Source organism: Chionomys nivalis, chromosome 2 (assembly GCF_950005125.1).
Source record: "Chionomys nivalis chromosome 2, mChiNiv1.1, whole genome shotgun sequence".
Taxonomy (NCBI): Eukaryota; Metazoa; Chordata; class Mammalia; order Rodentia; family Cricetidae; genus Chionomys; species Chionomys nivalis.
In genome coordinates, this window is record NC_080087.1 from 27,260,214 (window position 1) to 27,284,511 (window position 24,298).

The window sequence follows — 24,298 nt, forward strand, 5'->3', positions numbered from 1 at the left end:
AGGAGGCATCGGTGTACTGATTCTAGAGACCAATATTGAGAATGCTAGGTGTCAAATTAGAAAATGTTTACCAATCTGACTAATGGATGCTCTAAACAAACATTGAAAACTCAGTATATAATTGTCAGAGTGAATAATTTTTGTCTGTAAGAACTATGAAAAACACACAATACGTAAAGAAATATAATAAGCTTTGTTTTTAAGTAACTCTATTTGCAAAGGTGTAGAAAACTGGATTTGACCTACCTTGTTTGCTTGTGCCTGCATTTTCATTTAGCATATCTTTCATCATTTGTTCTTTAAATCTCATCAGTCACCATCTTTACCATTAGATGGTTTGATCTATGATTATTTCTTCCTACCAGTGTATTCCTTGAGGTTCATTAAGCAGTGAGTGTGGATACTGTGTCATTTAGATTTCTCACTGTCTTTTGGCTTTTCCTATTCTTTCCATTTTAGAGGTCAGAAAGAACAAGCAATCTGTTTCACACCATGCTGATAAGAATCTAGTCTTGGAATATATGTGAATGGGTGGGTTTGACTTTCATGTTTTCTACTCTATTGCCCATCTGGTGGGTTTTGAATATAAAGAGTTTTTATCTGAGTACCATGATGCTGCACATGGTTGTCTCCACAGGCAGTTACGTCTCAAACCGAATCATGCTTCTCTTGTTATTAAAATCTTCAGAAAACTGACTCTCTCATCCCTTCCCAATAGTGCACTAACAAACCCTTAAATATGAATGCATTCACTTTTTTACACATACATATTCACATATTGGACAAGAGAGTTCAACCTTATAAAACTACATCACATGTAATAATTTATGGTTGAATGTGAATTGTTCTAATTTAATGTTGAAATGTAATACTGTTCATTATATTCAGAGATAGAATCAGATGGGACATGTAGAATGTAACTACTGGGTCTGTGGAAATGACTCAGCTAGTAAATAAGAACATTTATTCCAAAAACACAAGGATCTGAGTTCAAAACTCCAGTAACCACATAAAATGCCTGGCATGGCTCTACATCCCTGTGAGCTTAGCATCGAACAGACAAACACAGGGTGACACAGGGTCCTGGCAGATCATCTGCTAGCTCCTCTAGCTAAATTGGGGCAAGAAAAGGAGGAACTTGCTAGATGAAGACACACAATGTCCTGCTATGGTCTCTGCATGTGCACACACAAGCAGACCTACTTGTACATGGAAATGTTTGCAACACACAAACACACACACAAACAAAACCTCTTTAATCAACTAATATTTTCCCATAATAGATTAATGCCATTCAAAAAGTCTAATAATTTTTATAATTATGACTTATAAATTCAAGTATTAGAAATATACTGAGGTACAGAATAAGTAATGAATATTAAATAAAATAAAATTTTTTTTGACTTGTTTAGAGGTAGATTTAGGTCTCTCGATTTTCTTGAGGTTTTGGTTTTGGTGGCACTAGATGAACCAGTGGCTTTGTTCATGCTAGGCAAGTGCAGGATCTCTCAGCTACATCTCTAGCCCTGAAGCATCTTTTGAAATATTTATGAAGTTTGTTTTTAAAAGAAAATAGAAAAGTAATTCTGTCTGAAAACATTCAAGGGGAGTTTTGTATCATTTAGAGAAAATATTTACACAATTTATAAATTATATATTTTCTTAGTTTTTCATAACTCTCCTTTATCTCCTAGGTGTCCTAATATTTGTTTGATTTGATTTGATTTGATTTGGTTTAAATGGCTAACTTTACGTCAGACATGGCCCTTCATACCTGTAATCCTAGCACATAGGAGACTGAGCCAAGAGGGTCACCCTGAAATCAAAAATAAGATGGTTTGCATAGACCGTTCTAGTATAGCCTGGACTACATACAACATGAGACTCTATCTCAAAATAAGCAAATAAACAAGAGGGTATTGGAAAGTAGGCATGGTACCTGGGAAAGAGAGAAAGGGAAACTATATAATTTAATTAAAAATGCACTTAAAATAAAAATGAAAAATAATTTAAACATTTAAAGCCCAATGATAACACTGAATAATTCTGTGACTCTCTTGGAAACTTTCTGAAGGGGCTATAACCTCACTAAAGGGGCCACATGAAGGGCAGTTGCAGGGGAGTCCAAAACTGGCAGAATAAGACTCCCCAGTTCTGAAAGTTACACTGATGGAGAATAGTCCCAAGAGGTGGCTGACCAAGGAAGAAGATCCTTCTTTGTGACTAAAATAATGTTTATTTGTGAATTATTCCCAAAACTTTACTGGCTCGAGGGAGTTTTCCCCATGTCTCAGAAGTATAATGCATACACACTTCACTCCTCACAGTCATGAGATAATCCCAGCCTGCAGTCCTGTCTCCTAAGAAGGATGCAAGAAATCCCTGGGGGAAATCCCAGGAGACTCACTTGTGCATTTTAGCCTCTCTTATCTCAGAAACAAAGAAAACAGAAATAAAGCCGCAGTACCTTAAACATTCTATGTCCTAAAACTATCTGAGAAAATGGTGTGTCAGCCTTCAGCCTTTTAAAATATGTTGTCTTTGATCGGGTTAATAATGAGAAATACTGTGTAAAGATTCACACCTCATGAAAAATAACATGCTTCCAACTGTCATTTCTAATGCTATGGCTAGATTTCTTGGTGTTCATCAGTAAATAGCATGTGATAAAGAAGAATACAGAGCATAAATATAGTTTAAATATAGGTATTTTAATCTATTAAAAAAACTTGAAAATGAAAGCTGCTCTATTAGCTATCATAAGAAATCAGGTCCATAAACATTTGACTTGGCAGAAAATATATATATGGGGGAACCAAAATCTATAAAGTACCATTGGTAATAATCAAAGTAAACATAATACACATAAACAAATATGCACACAAATACCCTTGATATGTGAGTGAACTCTAAGTCTTCAGTCACAAAATTGCCAGTCATTTCCTATGAAATATTCACTGCTTAATTGAAACACAGACATAAGGAGTCTACTTCTGAAACATTTTCCATTCAAAATTCATTTTAATGCTGGTATAACTTTAGGATTGTGGAGTTTACATATAATCACAAAAAAATTATAAGGTAAGCTTTGATGAGCCCCTAATATTAAGATATTATTAACTGTCCCATCTTTGTATTCATCTCAGAGGTAACTGTCATTACATAAAAATAAAATTTGCTTCTTCAATTTATATGCATTATGATTTTTAGAACAAAATAATGTTTCTTAAGTTGTTTAAAGTTACTATTAGTAGATGCTTTGATATATCTATATATGTGTAATCATATATGCCTGCATATATTTATATATTTGTCTCACGGCAAAATTTGAGGAAGAAGAATTGAGACACTAGGGTGCTCTGTGCTGTGTTTAGAGATCCTCTCCCTGATCTCAAACAGCTGTAAAATTTTCCCCAAAGACAAATAAACACAAAAGTACTTAGTTGAATATTGGAGTGTTGTTAAAAATATCAGACCCACAGTGATGGCAAGAATGCTGCTATCATGTTCATCACCACTACTTAATACACACATAATAACTGGGAGCAAAATGCCAGGATTCTGCTAACTGCATCACTGTATGTTGAAGCTTCAGAGCAATCTCCAATTAGAGATGTGAAAGGTTTGATAAGACTGACTGGTAGGTTCAACAAAACCAGAACAGTATGTGGTAGCATTCTTATTTTTACAAATACAGTAACCGTTTCAAGTACTTGCTTGCCTCTTTTTGCTAAGCATACTTGGTGCTAGGAATTCAAAAGAAATGCTGAATTCATTTTAATTGTTTTTAATTTGGAGACTTAACTTCAAGGCAGGAACTAATAAATATGAAAAGTCCTAGAGTTACAACAACAGAGACTTGAATATTAGGTACACTAATGAATTACAGGAGAATGTAGGGGTGTTTTTTCTAGAGGAAAAAGTGGGTTTGTGATAGCTAATCAATTTCTTAATATTTGAAAGATGATTGTCATAAAGAAACTTTATGTTGACTTCTTATACTAGGGCAAGAAAAAATGACTCCGAGAAGGGAGACAGATTAACAAAGATTTGCTGTCATGAAAAAAACTCAAAATAATGAATTTGAGAAGCCTTTGGGAAATAATGGCATTTCTATCTTGTAAAAACAACAGAAACCTTCAGGTTCTAGGAACAAACCAGTCAGTTTTGGAGATTGCTGAGTTAAGAAAAAAATTGAACTAGAATGTATCTAAATCATTTCTAAACCTTGTTGAAAAAAAAGAAATGCCTGTCACGCCAATCAAGATTGTCCTATGACTCAGGTGGACCTACTTTCAAAAGCTAGTGATTTAATTTGCTTGAGTAATCAAGCAAACAAATGTGTTAAGAATTGGAGAGAGTACAGTTCAGAGGGAATCAAGTTTGAGAATATAATGATGATTAGAGAGGGAAGAAAGTGAATACCAAAGAAGAGAAAGCTGAGAGCAAGGTGGGATTTCAAAGTTCTATGACTTGAACTTCAGTGACAATAAATTTGTCTACTTGAAATTAGATGAGCAAACACTGTTGGTCTAGATAAAATACATCATGCACTGTGATTATAATTTTATTAACAGAATGAGGTTAGCTGTCTTTCTGTTTTAATTGTGCCCCTGGCATCCAAGATTTTTATGCCTGAAAACTATGCATGCTACAATTTCTGAAAGTGCTTCTTTTCCTGTTTAATTGAAATGAGTATCACTTTGATAATCTAGTGATTTGAGCTAGAAATGATAACAACAATCTTCAGATTGAAAACTCTACCAAAGATTGAATGAATAAAATAATATAAAGATCTAGTAACCTGGTTATGTGGTTTAAGTATTTATTTTTAGATGCAAAGTAATATGGAAACCAATTTCTGTTGAATCAAAGAAAAGAACTGTGATGTGTTGTACCTTCCTGCTACAGGTCAAATGGCAGCTATATATCTCCTGACAGATTCAGTAGCCTTTGGGCATTCTTCTTCTTTAGACCAGAAAAATCTGAGGATTTCTTGAGGAAAACAGCAGGACACTGTCAACCATCTTCAGTCTTGTATAGACTATCAGGGACAGAGACACTCCATAAAGAAAGCTAAGGATAACTAGTACTAATCCATTTTGCCTTAGACCCTAAATCCTTTTTAAATAATGAAGAGGTGTGAGGAGTAGCTGATGGTGATGGAGTAAGGCTTGATGTGAGAGGATACAATGGGAGAACTCTAGAAAAATATCAAACTTGAACTAATGGCAGTTTGCCTTTTATAAAGTAACTTTTCTCTTCAGGCAGGTAAGGGAATGCAGAGAACATGGTGTAAGAGTGAAATCTGCAATATTGATGGCACAAAGCAAGGAGAAACCATCTAACAGCTCTCTCTCTGCTTATCTATTGGCTCAAACAGCATTACTTAAAAGGCCATGACAATGTGATGAGCCAGTGCCACCCTCATGGGTTGCAGTGGTCACCAGGACTACCCTGTGGCTAGCAATAAAAAATTAATCATGGCATTTTCAAGAAAGGAATGTTGTCATTCATATGCAGCTTCTCCATGCCTGACAATCCCTCTAAAGAGTATAGAATTTCTCTAGTCAAGACAGTTATATACAATAAACCTCTTTTTGCATAACATGCAAGACTGGGGTCATTAACACACCTACCAGAAAAGGAGGAAGAAAAAAAAATACCCTCACTCTTGGAAAACCCCTTCATTTAGGATTTCCAGGTTCCCATTGCTGTCCTCGGAACACCCCAATTACCTCCTCTTGCCCTTACAAACAAGTGGTGTGAATTTTAATCAGCTGAAATATAATCAGGTTCTGATAATAGTGTTAAATAATTTCTACAAAGAAAAGTAACTCTCATACCTGTACTCTGTGTATCTCTGGTTTTCACAAGGGTGAAATGCCCTTGCAATAGACTGAAACAAACAATGTTTTATTTTTGTTTCAACCTCTGTTGACTTTCCTTTGCATTCCTTTCCCCTAGTTTGCCAGAGCCTCAGTTCTGAGAATAATTAGCATTGCCCACTGGTGATAACAGGGCCACAGCAACCTAACAGCGATATCTTGCCGGCGCCAGCTGTGCTTCAGTATTTATTTATTAAGATCACAATATTTACACAGTATGAACTCGTTGAGATGGTGGGGGGATTGAGCAATGCTTCAGCAGCTAAATTTCATCTGTACTTTCAAATGGGTATTTAAAAATAATAATAATAATAATTTGTAGGCTGTGTTCTGTTTATATCTCTGGATAGAAAATTCAAGTGTCTCATTCCAGTCTGATTCTGTTTGCTAGCAGCTTGGAGTATGCACCCTGGAGAAGCTGTGCAGCCATGAGCTGCAGCTGCTGCAATGAAACCTGCTTATCCAACACAGAGACGAATCTTTGTGCTGCCACAGATGCATGAATTGACACAGCAAAGAAATGAGGCAGTGAGCTTCCAGCAGTTGACAACCACACTCACCCAAGAGCTTTGGCTAAATAACCTTCACTGCACTTGAATTCTTACATCTTTCTATTTGCTTTGCTGTGAAATGATCATCAAGCTGGTAAGTGGCATGTGTTCTGATGGTCATCTGAGGAGTGGGTTTCTATGTACAGAGAAAGATTTGATACCAACAGGCCAATTTTGGAACTTTTAGTATTTTATTGTCATAGTATTTGAAGGTTTGTTGTTGAGAAGTAAAAAACGAAGGGATGGTGAAAAGGGAAATGTATGGATTGAAGGAGGATATAAAGCAGAAACGTGTTTGTCAAAGGGCATAAGAACTAATACAGCAAGTTGACTATAATTAAAATAGTTATAATCGAGTATGACGGTTTGAATAGATATGATTCTCATAGCCTCATGTGTGTGAATGCATGGGCCATGGGGAGTGGCACTATGAGGGGCTATGGTCTCGTTGGAATAAGTATGACCTTGTTAAAGATAGTGTGTCACTGGTGTGGGGGGGAGCAGGCTTTGAGTTCTTACATGCTCAAGCTATGTCCGGTGTGGCACACGGTCTCCTACTGCCTGTGGATACAGATATAGAGCTCTAAGCTCTTTCTCCAGCACCATGTCTGCCTGTAGCCTGCCATATTTCCCACTACGATAACAATGGACTTAACTTTTGAAACTATAAACTGTTTTACATGTTTTCCTTCAGAATTTCCATGATTGTGGTGTCTCTTACAGTTATAGAAACCCCAACTAAGAACGAGAGCCTTCATCTGTGTTTGTTTTTACTGACCATTTGACACAACCTGCAGTTACCGGGGATGAGGGAACTTCATATAAAGAATTTTCCCCAGTCAAATTTACTGGTATACATGTTTGTGGAACATTTTAATAACTGCCAATTGATATAGAAGGGTCCAGACTGCTGTAGGTTATATATTCCTATGGAAGTGGGTCTGGCTTATATAAAAGAAAACTAGTTGGACATGCACCAAAGTAGACCTCATTCAGTAAACAGAGTTCCTTCATGGACTCTTCTTTCAGTTCCTGCCCTGACTCCATTCAATGATGTCTTATAACGTGGGAATGTAAGTAAGATCCACCCTTTTCTCCCCTAAAGTGATTTAGGTGGTGGTATTTTTTTCTCAACAACAAGGAAACACAATAAAACAGAAATTATACCAGAAGAGTATAGGGGTGCTTTGATGAACTTGACCGTTTTCTTTTGATTTAGAAATGATTGTGGAAGCAATCCACAGAGCTTAAAGAGTTGTTGTGGGTATTTGAAAGATAATACTAAACTAAAAATGAGCAATAAAACCCTGGTTAATATTGTTTCAGCAGGCCATCATCTTAATCACCTGGCCACTTCATCTCACAAAGTTTCAGAATGGAGCAAGAACTTAGGAAATGGGTTAGGGTTTATCTGCGTGAAAGTTTGAATTATGACTATTATGTGTCGTTATTTGGAGCTGAGAAATTAGCTACAATTATTCATAAGCCCTGAATGTTGTAGTGAAAGCTTCTATGCATTCATGGTCCAATAGATGGTGATCATCTGAATGTAGAGGGAACTGTTCTTAAGAGATCAGCATCATTGAAGTAAAACCTTTTGGGAAGTGTTTTCTCAGTGCCAGCACACAAAAGTAGTGGTCCAGACAGTGGGAGACAAGTCTAAATTGCTTATGTGCAGCAATCATCAACCTGGTCCTGGTTTGGAAGGCATGGAAGTTGCAGTGAAAGGAGTCATTGAGATTAGTATAGCCTTGGCCCCAATAGTAGAGATATAGTCTTTGAAGACAGGTCCTACACAGCCATTGGTGAAGATGAACATTTTGTTTCAGTGAAAACCCTAAGTTTGAGGAGGTAATCTAGAGAATTACAGGATCAGATGAGTCTGAAGAGAGTCCAGAATAGCCATTGGTAAAGGTGCAGCCTCTGTTGCAAAGAAGACCTCAGGATATCAGAAAGACAAGGAGCATAGACACCCAGTAAGGACTAGAGCATATGAAGTGGAGCAGACCTGTGCCCACTAGAGAAACTCTGTGTTGCCTAGATGGTAGACTTGGAGCTGCTCAAGCCATTTGGAGCATGGAAGACCATAAGTGACTCTGAAATATTGGACACAAATCTATAGAATTTGTATTTAATTTGTGGGATTTTGGTTTTGCTTTGAAAAAAAGAAATTATTCCTATTTCAACCTTCTTATATTTGGGAATGAGAAATATTTAACTTAGTTTTCGTTTTGCAAGAACCAACACTTAAGAGACTTTGAACTTTTAAAGAAACATTTAACTTTTAAAGTGTTGGATTTAATTAAGAATCTGGGACTTTTAAAAGTTATACTGTGTTTTTTTATTGTGATACTAACACAACATATTTGTGACAGGAATAATGTCTGGTTTAACACTGTGGTGTAGGAAGTCCTTCTGTCTATGTGTTGCTTTCAATGATTAATCAATAAAGAAACTGCTTGACCTGATAGGGCAGAACTTATGTAGGTGGAGTAGACAAACTGAATGCTGGGAAGAACAGAGTCAGGCAGACGCCATGGACCTCCTGCCTGGGATAGATGCTGATTAGAATCTTGCCGGTAAGCCACAGTCAGGTGGCAATACACATACTAATAGAAATAGGTTATATTAAGATGTAAGAATTAGCCAATAAGAAGTTAGTGATAATGGCCAGGCAGTGTTTAAATGAATAGTTTCTGTGTGATTATTTCGAGTGTAAGCTAGCCAGGCAGCCAGAACAAAAGGGTCCCGCTCCCATCAACAACAGTTTGGTGGCCCAATGTGGCCAACTAAATCCACTTAAAAGACTGAGAGAGCTTAATTTTAAACACATAAAAAAGAGTTTAACACAGCTATTTGCTGTTTGCAAGCCGTGTGCTGTAGAGAGATTTTCGTGACTCAGCAATTAAAAAAAATATAAAAAGCCATGCGGTTTTAGAATGCGGCTTCCTGGGCTGTGTGGCCAGAATAAACTCTGGCTATTAAGCATTTCAATGGCATTTGTGGGCTCGGGTGTTTCTGTGCTCACTCATAGTCAGGAAAAAAGTACCTGAGACCATGACTGTGGCTTGGTGATCCCTGCATGAGTAGACAGTCTACTAGGAGTGCACAGTCAGGAGAGAATGGCAGATTCCTGCCACCATACACAGAGATGTTTCCAGGCTGTGCAGTGCTCTGCATGGCAGATTTGGCTGTAACTCAGATAAAAAGAGTTTATGTGCTGCATGCTGAGTGTGGCTCCTACCTGGCAGCCCCAGACCTAGCAGAAATGGTAATCCACCATTTTGAAATTAAAGAGAGGTGGAGTCAACATCTAGAGCAGCTGCAACCAAGATGCTTAGCATTTTAAAAGCTCTTCAAGAGAGTAGAGAATTACAGGCAATGCAATAATATCCAGAAAAAATGTTTACTTTGAAAGATACATATGTCTACATAGTAAATATAATTATTTGCCAATATAACTTCCTTACAATAGCTGCAAATGCTTCTATTTTAAGAATGATTTGTCCAATAGCAATGTTGCACTAGGTCATAAATTACAAAGCTATTTTCAAACACTGGTTATTGTCATGCCAGCCTTGGCCTTTTTAAAACTTTTAAAAAAGGGACAATGTAGCAGTTCAGCTAACATTTGATATTGTATTATTCCATCATTTTATCTTTCATAGGTCTTATTACTTTTATAATATTAGAATACCCCAGAATTCACGAACATGAATAAGAACTCTATAGCTTTATATAAATCTAGCTTCTGTTTTGAAATGTTGATGCAAAGCAACATGGCTACTCATCTACCAACTTACCAGTAAAGTAAGATATACAAACAGCAAAAAGAAAAGAAGATACACACTTATAAATGTTCTTAGCCTCAAGAAATCTCTGGGTCCATACTTTACAGAAACCCAGATTACTTCTAGAAAAAATTATGAAGTAATTCAGTAAATGTGCAGATCACATTAACTTGTGTTTTAAGTTAGTAATGTTCAAAATGTTAGTATATACAATAATTGACACAACTGTAAATAAAAATTTGATTTTAAGGAGATCATACACACATTTGAGTGAATGATTGGATGGGAGAACTACTGTTTGAGACAAAATCTAATCTAATCTAATCCTTTTTTTTACTTCACTGAAGACACTGTTGGTATGATCTAAATTCCCACTAAATTCCTGCAGTTTTGTTTATTTCAAACATTACCATAAAAGTGTTATTTCACTATAAATAAACAAAGAGAATCCATGAAAATATAAATATTTATATAGTTAACTATGGCTAACTGCTATGTTTATTAATTTTAATTGATTCAAAAATATGTTTAAGAATTGAAATTTCATTTTTCAAATTAATTTCTTTAATATTGTATAATGCTGAAAATACACAAGTAGAAGTCATCTGTGATCACCAGCAATGTATCTGGTAGAGAGTTACTCTCTAGAATATACAAACAATAATAGTAATAAATAACAACAAAACATTTATAAAACAAACAACTGTTGACAGAGATATCTGTCCCATCAGGTCACATAGTCATTTAGTCCCAAATAAATACATTGAGGTCTACATTAAGCATAAACTGGTTGGCCTAGTAGCTTAGGATTTTTATTAATTAATTCTTACATCTTACATTAACCCATTATTATTTTTATTCATTATTATTTTATTAATTAAATCTTATATCTTACATTAACCCAAGACATTATTTTATCTTGTTAGCTGTGTGGCTTGGCACCTTTTTTGGCAAGGCAGTCACATCTTGCCTCACCTATACTTCCTGCCTGGCTACTGGCCAATCAGCATTTATTTAAAATACAAGTGCCAGGGTACAAACCATTGTCTCACAGCAAACAACTACTTTAAAAACTGGCCACAGAACTAAGCAGAATTCTTAAAATATAAAATCAAAATAGCCAGAAAACATTTAAAGTTCTTTAATACCCTTAGTCATTAGGGGAATGCTGAAAGGTTCTAGACATCATACAAAGTTGTCAGCAACCCAACTATGAGCTCAGTGAGGTACAATAACAACTGCCATGGATGGACCTATTCCCTGGTGCAATAACAACATGAATTTTATAGAGCAATCAATCACTTGGTGTTTCATTCAGTTTGGGTTCATCAGGTGTAGTCCATGCTTGATATGGTTACAAGGGTCCACTATCATTATCTGACTTAGGTCATAAAATATAGGAAAGTCCCTAATCCTATTATTCTGCTAAATGGACAGGGTAATAAACTATCACTATGTTCTTTAAGGCCACAGATAATATATTTGTACCCTCTTCAGAGAATTTTTATGTTTTGGCAGTTGATGGAGATTAAAACAAGGACTCACAACTTGTCAACATGTATAGGTGAGGAATTGACGTTTGAATCTAAGTTGATTATATTAAAACATATTGTATGCATTTATAAGTACTAAATAAAAAGTTAAAGGTAAATGAGTTTAGGAAGAAACTTTCTACATTAAAAACAGGTTACATATTAAGATACATGAAATATAATTTAGGTAGCCACAGGATCCTCTGTAATTTGGGCATCCACTTGAGTATGAAAATATGTTTTCCTGACTCAAATCACTAACATTTTTATACTTACTATCCTTGTATTTCCTCATAAATTAATAAGCATAGTAAAAATAATTTCTAGTGAAACCCTAAAATTTCTTACATATATAAGAAGTAATCTACAAACTCAAAGATAAAGAATGTTGTCCTTTGCTTATGTAGGGCATTTCTAGAGTTTTTGGCAAGGTATAATTGTGTGATTCTAAAGACAAATGGATACTGACAGCCTTCAGGACAAATCTTTATATCCTGAATATTTTAGATACTTATTATCCCTATGTAGTATTCAACATTTATCTCATTTTTCAATTAGACTGCCACTTCAAATCCAGACTCAGAATTACAGCAGCAAGCAGCAGGATAAATCTGGTTAATCATGACTGATTTTGTTTATTGCTCCTTTTTATTCATTCAGCTTAAGGCAACTCTTCCTCATTTCCTTCATTATATCAATTGTTTATCTAAAATGAGTGATTATTCTAAAATGAGTGATTTTGCATGCACGGCCACTAACCAAGCTTTACTACATGTGGATAGGATATTGGAAGGTTGAAAAATATTTAATATTTGCAGGCACAGTAAAGCTTATGCTTTAATTGTTGAATGGCTTTGATGTGAAAACTTAGTTAATGTAAGTTCATAATTATCTTAAATCAAAGATTAAATGCTTTTACAAATAAATTCATACAATAAGAGAGATATTTAACATTTTAACATTGCCAGATAAGTTTGATCTGCTACTTATTTTTCACATAATAACTCATTGAATTCACTTTGTTTACAAAGTGATTTATGTTCTACCATTATCTGATTGTGCATTTACATATCAACTTGACTGAGCTAAGCCATAGTCAGACAGCTAGTTAAATTGTATTTTGTGGTATTTCTGTATAGGTAATCACAGAGGTAATAACATTTAAGCCTCAAATTGAATAAAGGTGATGATGTTTGTCAGTGCATGGGGTCTCAACTCATGAACTGACTAAAAGAAATATGCAAAAGACATGCAAAGATTTTTCAGATTTTTTTATGTATCTGAACTAGGTCTCCTGTACTTGATATAATTATCTAAGGATCATGAGCCTTCAACCATATAGTTATGCCATTGTTCTACTCTTCTCACCAGTGTTGATGCCCAAATCTGCAAATTTGAACTAAAATTTACACTATGGGCTTCCAAGAATTCACTTTTTAAAAGAGCAATTGCCTTTGCTAGCCACCAGCAAACATAAACTATCTGAAAAATTTCAGCACCAAGAAGCTCCAATTGACTGCTATTTCTGTGGATCTAGAAGCCCTATTGCTTAAAGGTTTTTTGGCTTTATGCTGATATTCTTCCCAAACGTTTGGGTGTCATTTTTTGACTGAGACTCTGCTTTCCTTTCCCAGCCATCCAGACCCAAATAATCACACAGAAACCATAATAATTACAACACTCTTTGGACAACAGCTCAAACATATTTCTAGATAGCTCTTCTATCTTAAATTAATCCATTTCTATTAGTCCATGTATCTCCACAAGGCTTTGGCTTACTAGTAAGGCTTTGACATCTTTCTCCTTTGTTACCAACAAAATGTCTCTCTGACTCTGCTTTCTTTCTCTATCTCTGTTCGGATTTCCCACCTGGTTTTACTCTGCTAAGCCATTGATCAAAACAGCTTTATTCACTAACCTATAAAAGAAACTTCTTTTATTTATGAATAAAACTACAAATGTAGGTGTATTAAAGAGTTCCACAATTGCCTGGAATGAAGTATAAAAAAGGTTTATTTAATTGGATATGAAATTCCTAATAAGGTTAGAACAGTCCTCTGTGTATACTGGAAGCTGGGAACCAAATCCAGCAGGAAAAGGGGCCATGCATAATTTTATCTATAAGTATAGTACCTCAGTTCATGCCCAAAAGGGGGCTGGTATCTAAAAGGCTATTGGCTCAAGGGGTTTCCACAACAAATATATAATAAAAGTCTAGGAGAACTCATTTCAATTAATATTGCCACATAAAAGAGTTGAATGTTTGATCTAAGTAACAGTTTCTGTGCTTTCTAATGAAGTGAACTCTTCTTTTGGGAACTTCTGGTTTTTATTTTATTTGTGAATAATCACTAAATGTAAAAATATGAAGCCGTGAACATTTTTATTGTATAGACATTTTGTATCCTTGAATAATTTTCTTATTCTCCTTAATCATGTTTCATTTTTGATGGCACACAATGCATGAGGATTCATTTTGCACAGTAGCAGTAAACTAAACATTATTTTTCCTATTCTGTATTTCATCCTTTTATCCTTTGTAATTTTGCTTCTATTGTTACAGATGTAGGCATCTCAGTTCCTGAATAAAATTTAACTGAGACACAAAAGCTAAACAAACCAATCAGGTTCTCTTTGTAGCCTTCCATATGGAAAAAGCACATAAAACCAGCGGAAGTCTCAGACATTGCTTTACAAATAGATCGCTGGGAGTTCTTTCACTCTTTCCAGGTATAAATCACAGCTAGAAAAGTGCAAGTCTCCTTGAAGGACTGAAAAGTGCACTTTTCAGTCCTTCAAGACTGAAACTCCCAAATCCAGACTCTTTGAGATGTATGACCTAAGAATCAGAGTCTTAGGGCTGCCCTTTATTAAGCCATATACTTCTTGCTTCAGATGCTCAGGAAGAAGCTGATCAGTCATGATCAGAGCACCAGTGACCAGTGGCCAGAGTTAGAGGTGCAGAGCATTGCGTGTTGGAATTCTTAGGCTTGTAGGCTTTAGAGTCTAAGCTTCTACCTTCTGCTCTTATGCTACTTCTGTGTTCCATATTCTTATCATTACTGTTGGCTTCAGTCTTCTTTACTCTTTCAACATCTTTAGTGGCTTCTTGTAGGTTCCATACTTGTTTACCTGGACTCTTATGCTACCTCTTAGTATCAATACCTCAAGTTTTCTGGTATTAGGACTCATAACTGACAATAACTTTCTGATTTCTTCTATTGAGTCTCTATTGCTGTCAGCCTTAATTGCTTTTTGTGAAGCTGCCCCTGTGAGAAATACCACAAGGAAGAAACTGGCCATTTTAGAGATGCCTGTACTGGTGCCTGATAATGCAACACAGGTGTGTGTGTGTGTGTGTGTGTGTGTGTGTGTGTACTAAGTACTAAGTGTAGGATACCTTCCTGAGTTTGTTGTTATGAAAGCCTGCAAGTGCCTGACCACCCCTTCCCCCATTTCCAATCATAGACAGGATTGCCATTGCTCTTTTTTTTTCACCAGAACTGCAACATAAGGTGTTATTTTCTAAGTCATCACACACCAGTATCTTTAGTCAAGGGTTCCCATAGAATCAATTACTCTGGAGGAATACAAGCCATTGCTGTTGCAATAGTTATCATCCAGAATTTGATGGTGAAGTTCTACTGCTGAAAATACTGAATTCTTGAATCAAAAGACATGGAAAAGTCAAGCTAGCACTAACCTGTAGTCTTCATCCTTATTGGTTAGTTTTCACAGCGCCAGAAATTTCTGTGCATATTACTAGGGGAGAAAAGTCATTGAAGTTTTATTCAGTTGCATACACTATGAGATGCAATAATGATGGCCGTGGAAAGTGGTTCAGTGGTTTTAGGAGCTTACACAAATAGCTAAATATTTTCTGATTGAATTTAAAGCACTCTGTACAGTCTAGTACCATTGACTGGTTCAAAGTCCATGACTCTATAAGTAAAAGGAGGAACCTAGTTTGCATGCTGCTAAGTAGACATAGTAATAAACCACCCTCTAATACATTATCTTTATATACATGAGTCATTATGTCTATCAACCCTTACAAGGGAAGCTTGTTTTCACAGTAGATGGCAGTTTATACATATATCCACAACTGGTTAATATATAATGAATTAAATACTAGACTGCTCAGCTCTAAATGAGATATCTATATCACACCATCTCCAAGACTCAGTGATTATTGCAAGGGAAAAACATTGTAAGAGACATACGTAGGGGACGTCTGCAGAAAATTCTATTTGTAGAATATAACAGGACCACTAACCACATGAACTCATAACATCTGTAACTATATAGATAAGACCTCCCTTGAATGAGATCAAATATGTTAAAATTTCAGCATGTACTGAGGCTAATATTGCCCCACCCATAGCTGAAGTGATATTGGTAACAGATTGCTACTGGCAAAGCCAAAGCCAGCTTTCAGCGGAGTTGTGATTTGCAGGAGGCTACACATGGTCTCATAGAGGATCCTGCAGTCATGTACAAATGGCAGTGGTTTTAAAATCAAAACACATTAATTTAGTAGAGAAAGGAACTCAGAGCCTAGGGAGGAATTAGCGAGGAGTGGTTGAGTGGAGACAGATTTGGTTAAAATTTGTTATATGCATGCATGAAATTCTAAAAATGTAAAAATATAATTAAACTCCTAGTTCAAAAAACAGTTCAGATTGCAAATAAAATGTTGACTATTTAGGTTGTGGTATTCCCTATACATACCAGATAATTAATGAAACTGGATGATAATAAGTTTAGATAAACTGTGTAAGGCATCTTAATAATCAACTCAATATATTTTTCCAATAAAATGAGTATAGAAAAGTGGTTTACAATAAATAAATAATAACATCCTAGTTTTAATTTTATAAAATACATATATTTAATCCATCAGTAGAAAGAACACAAAGGAAACAATGTACAAGCTTACATTAGCATTCACTTGAAAGTAAGCAACTCTCATATTATTATGTATGCTAACTTAAATAAATACTTCCTCTTTCAATTTTGACTGAAGATGTGTATTATGTAAAACACTGAACAAAATTTATTTCAGGAGATACATTTTTAGAAAAATGGAGAAAACTTCATGCAGTTTTACTGTGAAAATTGGTAAAAACAAAAAATCTATTCAGATAGAAAGCCATTTTTGAGCTGTAAATGTATTGGATGCTTGCAGTTCCCAATATAATATTATAATGATATATGTACATCATGCTATTGATATTATTAACCACAAAAATTTGATTGACTCTTCATAATAACAGCTTGAAATGTAGTTCTATTACTAAATGACTTTTCTATTTAAAATATTTAATACAAAATGCTATGTAGCAATCAGTTTGGTTTCTACTCTAATGGGCATTATGTCTGCATCCAGCATTTCTATACAGTAAGCCCTGACACCTTCTCTCATTTGAATGATGTTATTAGCTGTCTTAAATGAAGTCAATGTTCTTCAAAGCATTATAAATTACACTTAAGTATCTGGTAATGTGTTTAAATGGGAAACTCACCAACAATGTCTTGGGGAATCAATAATGAAGCTTAATTCAATCTACTCCAGCTCTGCTTGCTAGTATAGCATTTAAAAATTTAAGAGTATTTAAACTGTTGAGAAATTCCCTGGCATTTTTAATAGGTATTATCGCTATCCTTTACTTCCAGATCCAAACATTTCAAAGGCCATCATGCTTTTCATTCTTTGTTGTTTTTTTCTCTTTGAGAACACCTTCCTTTATTACTGAAGCTCCTGGCAGAATAGAATAAGGTTCACTCATCAGAGATAACTTCAGGTAACAGATTAGATAGAGTCTGGGCTCAGCCTCTATGGTCCTAGAAATCAGTCATATGAAAGATGAGAAAATAATGTGTTCTGGAGTATAAGTAAATGACTGGAAACAGCGCAGCAAGTGTGGGGGGGTATCAGTCTTGACTTCTTTCCTACAAATTGACAGACAGTTTCAGTTGAAGTTTTTTTCACTTTTGTTACGGCATCAAATTATATTTGAAAACAGCTAATTAGACTCCCGAAGTTCTATCAATTTACATTCATTCCTGCCATTAAGTTAGCCATCAATTATATGAATGACAGCATATAAGTTTTGGGAAAATTATAATAAAGTAGGGTGCACTGTAGAGGCGCAAATGTTTCCATATGCTCAGACTCATTTAAAGATCATAATTAAAATTTAGTAACGACTTTTGTGGTTAAAGGACATTTCTGTATTGAGAAATCTTTTTGTATGTACATGGATACCCATGTTTTGTCTGCCAACCTCTGTCATTTATCAACTATCTATTGCTGCCTATCACCTGCTCATCATCTATAATTATTTTCTAAAATCTGTGGGGTTTTGTCCTTAATTAATAATAAATTTTAATAGATTACCAACTTCCACATCTCAAATCTACAACCTTTCCTTCTACTTCTCTCATTAGAATACAAACAGGCATCTATAACAATATAAAGTAAAATAAAAACTAATATCTTTGTATTCTTCAAATAAATCTGAATAATACTATACTTATAGATAAGTCCTGGAAAATTAAAGTATTTTACTATCTTTATAGTATGAGTTCTGAGGTTCTCATATTATCAGCAATTTCTCTTTGTAGAATTTACATCAGCTAATTTCTGGCTGATTGTTACAAAAGAAGGAGTGCAGATTCTTCTGAACTCAAGCATATTTGACAACATAAACCTTGTGGTTTTTTTTTTTTGTAGTTTTTCTTATACATGAAAATCCAGAAAGTAGTTTACATGAGTGAAAATAAAACATAACTGTTCATGTTCAATTCAGTGGGTATTTTACAACATATTTTAGGAAGCATTGCAATAGAGATAAAGAAAAAAGAAAGAGAATGCAGCCTATAAACATGTGATTAGTAATTACTACTTAAAACACTACCACAGTAACCACATTCTTTTAGAAGATGTTTCAATCAGAAGAAATCATTGTAAATATATAATAAATGTGTAATTTTATGAATAGCACAGATATGGAGTAACATGGAAACTACTTCCTTATCTATCCTCCTGTCTTAGTTACTATTTTATTACTTTGGCAAAGCATCTTGATCAAGGCAATATATGGAAGAAGAAAGAAAAAGTTTATTGGGGTCTATGGTTTTAGAGTGTGATTTTATGGCTATCAGGACAGGAAACATGTCAGCAGATAGCAGGCATGGTGCTAAAGCAGTTGCTGAGAGCTTAAATCTTGATCTACAAGCAGAAGACAGATAGAGAACTAAGGGACAATGGCCTGAGTTTTTGATACCTCAAAGTCCAATCACAGTGACACACTTACTCCAACAAGAAAAAAATCTGCTAATCCTTCCACATAGTTCTACCATCTGCAGACCAGCATTCAATATAAAAACTTATGTGGGCCATTCTCATTCAAACCATCACACCTTTTATTTTCATTTGCAATCATTAATATGCTACCAATTTGCATAATTCCTTGATTTCTGTTCATTATAAACATAGTGAATTCAGTGAACAAATAGGCACATACATGATTATGTACACAAACACATACATGAAAGCAGAGGGAATATTACAGCATATAATAATTTTTTTAACTTTGATGTTGAATCTTAACAATATGTTTTGTGACCTGTTCACATCTTTATATTAGGTTTTCCTCCATTTAAAAAGCTGCACAAGATTGTGCTATATGTATTGAATATAGTTTGTTCAATATTTATTATCCAGCATGTTTATACTTTTTAATGGTATTTGAAATGAAATCATTTCTGTTATTCCCAAGGTGTAATAAAAAAAAATCTTGAACTTGATTGATAGTATTCATTTGTCTTTTGAAAAATGAACTGTGGGAAGAATCATTAGTCAACACTTCCACATCGGAAACTACTATCAACTCTTAAAATTTGATACATAATTTCAATATTTTATCATCTTGTTACCTCACATATTTATGTCCCTAATACATTTAACAGAAAAACTTCTTAATATAAACAAAACCTTTTGTAAAACAAGGAGCATAATAATCAGTAATGTAGGTCAGATAGCTGTTCAGATAAGAAATGTTCATTTTAATAAAAGAAATGCTTAAAATATGTCCAAAAAGCAGACTCTTAAAACTTTTAGTAATTATTTAATAGTTGCTTACTGTCATTTATGGATTCATCTGTCATTCACATTTTTTTCTGATGTATCTTCCTTTGTAACACTTACCTTAAATATATCTTTTTTTTGTTAAAAATTCATTAACATTTCCTTTTTGTCATATAAGAAGCTTAAGATCAGTATACCTCTTCTTATAAAGATTTTTTCCTATAAATATTCTAAATTTTATTTATTAATTTTGATTTTATTTTTAAAATGTTTTCTGCTGAAAAAGAATTATAGTACTTTACTATTTTGCTTTTCTCTTTTGTGTCTCTCTCTTGTCCTTTCAGCATGTTCCCTTATATATCTCCCCAAATCTCAAGTTGATAGCCTGTTATTCTTTGATGTTTATTCTTACATATATAATGGGTATGTTTGGGTATGTTCATACATGTATTTAGGGCTGATCACTCTAAATAAAATGGCCAATATGTTATTTTTCCCTTGGAGAGATTAATTCTATTTCCAGTAATCATTAGTTGCCTGTAATTCTTTGCCTAGAAGGAGAACCCTTTGGAATTTTCACCCATTTCATTTCCGATACTGCCATTGTTTCAGTCTTGTTTATACAGTCATTTTTATAGAACAGTGTTTCACTGTGGAATTCCTAGTATTCTATCTCACAGAATCTTTCTTCCCGCCACTTCTATGTTCCCTGATCTTTAGATGCGGCAACAGTAATGGATATGTTCCAGTTATAGTTGGATGATTTAAGATCCCTTTTTGTCCCCTGTGGTTTCTGTGACAGTCTCCATTTGCTGTAAATATAAGCTTCTTTCATGAGAGGTAGTAGGTACAATTATTTGTCTGTATAAAAAATATTAGGCTATTGATAATCAGGATATAAATATAGCTCAATAACCAAAGAATCAAGGAAACAACTCAATTGAAAATGGACTAGGAGACAATCTCATACATGCATGTAACAAAAATTAATGGAAAAACCCCACAGAACTGAAAGAGAGCAAATGACTTAATATTATAATCTAAAAAAAAATGGGCTAGGCTTCTAAATAGTGAATTCCTAAAAGACTAAATAAATATGACTAAGAAATATCTCAAAAAGCACTCATCATTCTTAGCAAATTCAAGCAAATAACTTTGAGAATTTGCCACACCCAGTCAAGATGGCTATGATAACAAAACAACTGAAAACTAATGCTGTTGAGGTTGTAGAGAAAGATGAACTCTCATTCCTTGTTGGTGGAATGCAAACTGGTGCATCCATGCTGGGAATCACTATGGAGAATCCTTAAAAAAATTAAAAATAAATCTGTATTTGATTTAAGCTATACAGCTCCTTGGCATAAGCCCAAGGACTTGACATCCTACTTCACAGATCCTGTTCAGCAATGTTCATTGCTGGTCTATTTTTCACAGTTGCCAGGAAATGGAAACAACCTAAGCATCCTTCAATAGATGAATAGGTCATGAGATTATTTTACATATTCACAAAATGGAATGCTGTTCATCTTTTATTATTCATTTAAATCAAAATAAAATCATGAACTTTGCAGGCAAGTGGATGAACCTAGAAAAGAATATAGTCAGTGAGGTAACAATTGTGATATGTTTTTTGTTATCTGTGGTTTTTTAAATGTAGGTATCGAACATGGAGCCACCAGAGAAATCAGAAAGTATAAAGGAAGCAATAGTCAGGAGGTGGGGTGGGTTCAAATGGGACATAATAGTATACAGAATACCAAGTATCAACTGGAATAATGGAGAAGATGCTCCAACTAAAGTAAAGAAAGGAGGTTAGCACAGCCTGAGTAGGAAGTTCAAGGGAGACATAACACTAGACACTAGAGTTGTTTGACAAAGTCTCTAGGAATCATATTATTTTACATTTACCTAAAATTATACAGAATAGATATGAGTGTGTGCTTACATGGGTTGTGTGTGTGTATGGTGTGGTGTGGAAGAATTGTCTGTATTATGTCAATCATGTTTTAAATAAACACTGATAGGCCAGGCAGGAAGTATAGGTGGGTCAACCAGGCAGGAAGTAGAGGCGGGGCAATGAGAACAGGAGAATTTTAGGAAGGAGGAAGCCCATTCCTCCCAGTCCTGCCCAGATCACCAAAGAAGCAGAATGTAATCTGCCCTGATGAAAAAGGGACCAAGCCATGTGGCTAACATAGATGAGAAAAAATGTGCTATATAAGTTATAAGAGCTAATAAGAAGCCTGAGCTAATGGGTCAATCAGTTTATAACTTATGGAGACCTCTGTGTGATTTTATTTGGGGCTTACCAGCTGTGGGAACTGGAGGACATAAACCCCAATGAGCAGACCCTTATGTTTGTGTGTGTGTGTGTGTGTGTGTGTAACTTAAAGTAAATTAAATCACTTGGATAAACAATGTTATCCACAAGAAAACAGTTTTGCAAAAATACCTGTGCAAAACAAAAGTACCCTCCTTTCAAAGGTTTGGTGAGAGTACTCCAGGTGACTCCACAAACAATTACAGATAGCTCAAGACACAACATGCTTAAGACACGTCTTGGATAATTAAAGCTGAATGTAGCCTGTACGTTTCTTTTCTGTGGTTTAAGAGAGAGAGAGAGAGAAAGAGAAAGAGAAAGAGAGAGAGAGAGAACACTCAAGATGCCAAAAGAGGGAAGAAATTAGACAGTCCTACCCAGATGCAATGCTTATGAACCACAATTATAAACATGACAAAATATGCATAAAGAAGTACAATAAGTGGAACTCACATGTTTGCAGCTGCTGTGTAATTAAACCTGAGACCCATTCAACAGGAGAGAAATCATACTGGTACTGGAAACTTAGCCAGTTTCCTGGGGCTATTGAGTGTGTGAACATTAGAAAGGACTCTGCTACCACTACTTTGGAAGAGCAGTATAATTCATATCAATGTTTTTAAAGCATAGGATTCATACCTTTACTGCTTTTTAATTTTTTTAAATCATAAATATTTAATTCTTTATGGTAATCCAGTGGTAAGGTATTATGCTCAACTTTTCCAGCACTGTTTATTAAAAAGAAATAATAAGTTTTATCAACCAAATTTGGTTGAAAATTTATGTTAGATACTTTTCTATAAATGTATCAAATTACCTGACAGAAATTATTTATAGAAAAAAAAAGACTAATTTTGATTTACAGTTCATAGGCCTTTGACCATGGTTGACTGACACCACTATACTTAATATCTGTGACAAGGTAGAAATATCATCCTGAATGATGTAGTGGAGGAAGACTGTACAACTCAGGACAGCAAGGTAAGAGAAGGATCTAATGACAGGATAATCCAGGGAAAATGTATATCTTCATTGCCTGGACACATTGACCCACATTCTTCACCCAAGTTCTACATCCCAATTCAGCTCACAACCGTCAGTCGACTACTCTGTACTGAACTCCTTCATTAGCCTGTAGCCTCTCACCATTACGGAAGATGAAAACCAGATCTTCCACACCTGGACTTTCTTAGGAGACAACTCAGATCAAAGGTTATTTTCCTCAATCCAGGTTTTTCATGTCTCTATATCAATATTATTTTAGCTTCTACCATTTTATCTTTATACCATTTTAATATTACCGGGAATATGATATGGGTCTGAATTTTTTAAAAAATACTCATTTCGCTCTGTCTCTCTCTCATATATATATACTCTGTTCTCTTTCACATGCTTTTTAACATTTTAACATTTCTTCTTCTTGTAGGTCCCTTTAATACACCTCACAAGAGGAGTGAATTTCAACAGTATTACATTTTGTAGTTGTATTGAAATTGATTGACGTTTCATAATATTGGCTTTTTAAACTTGTGAAACAGATGCTTTTGCTATGCTCATTAATTTTCTCTTTATTGCAATATATATTGTGTATTGAGGAATGTTTTTTGTTTGTCTTTTGTATTATCTCTTCTTTCTATGCTGTAGCTCTAATTGCCTTTATTTTGAGAGTTTCATATTTTGTACTTTGACTATTTTTTAGTACACCATCTAAATTTGCTGATAACTTCAAACCATTTAATTGTAAATGCCTACTTTAAATAAGAATTAGCATATTAAGTTTAAAATTTCTAACTTTAAATTTTAATTTTTAAATTCTCTCTCTGTGTCTAGAATATTTAAAGCCTTACTGATAAAATTAAGTCAGTGACATCAAATTCTCCTTTTATCCAAATGGAAATTTACTGTGAATTTCATTATTCCATAAACAATTATTCCCTATTACATTTTCTTTATTAGTGTTTTCCCATATATTTCTGTTTTCTTACTGCTTTGGGAGTACAAAGTTTTAGAGATTCAGGACTTGACTTTTTCCAAACTCAGATAAAAACTCTGTTTTTATTCTTACATACCAAAATTGTATTTATGTTTTTTTTTAATATAGCATTTTATTTATATGAACCACAA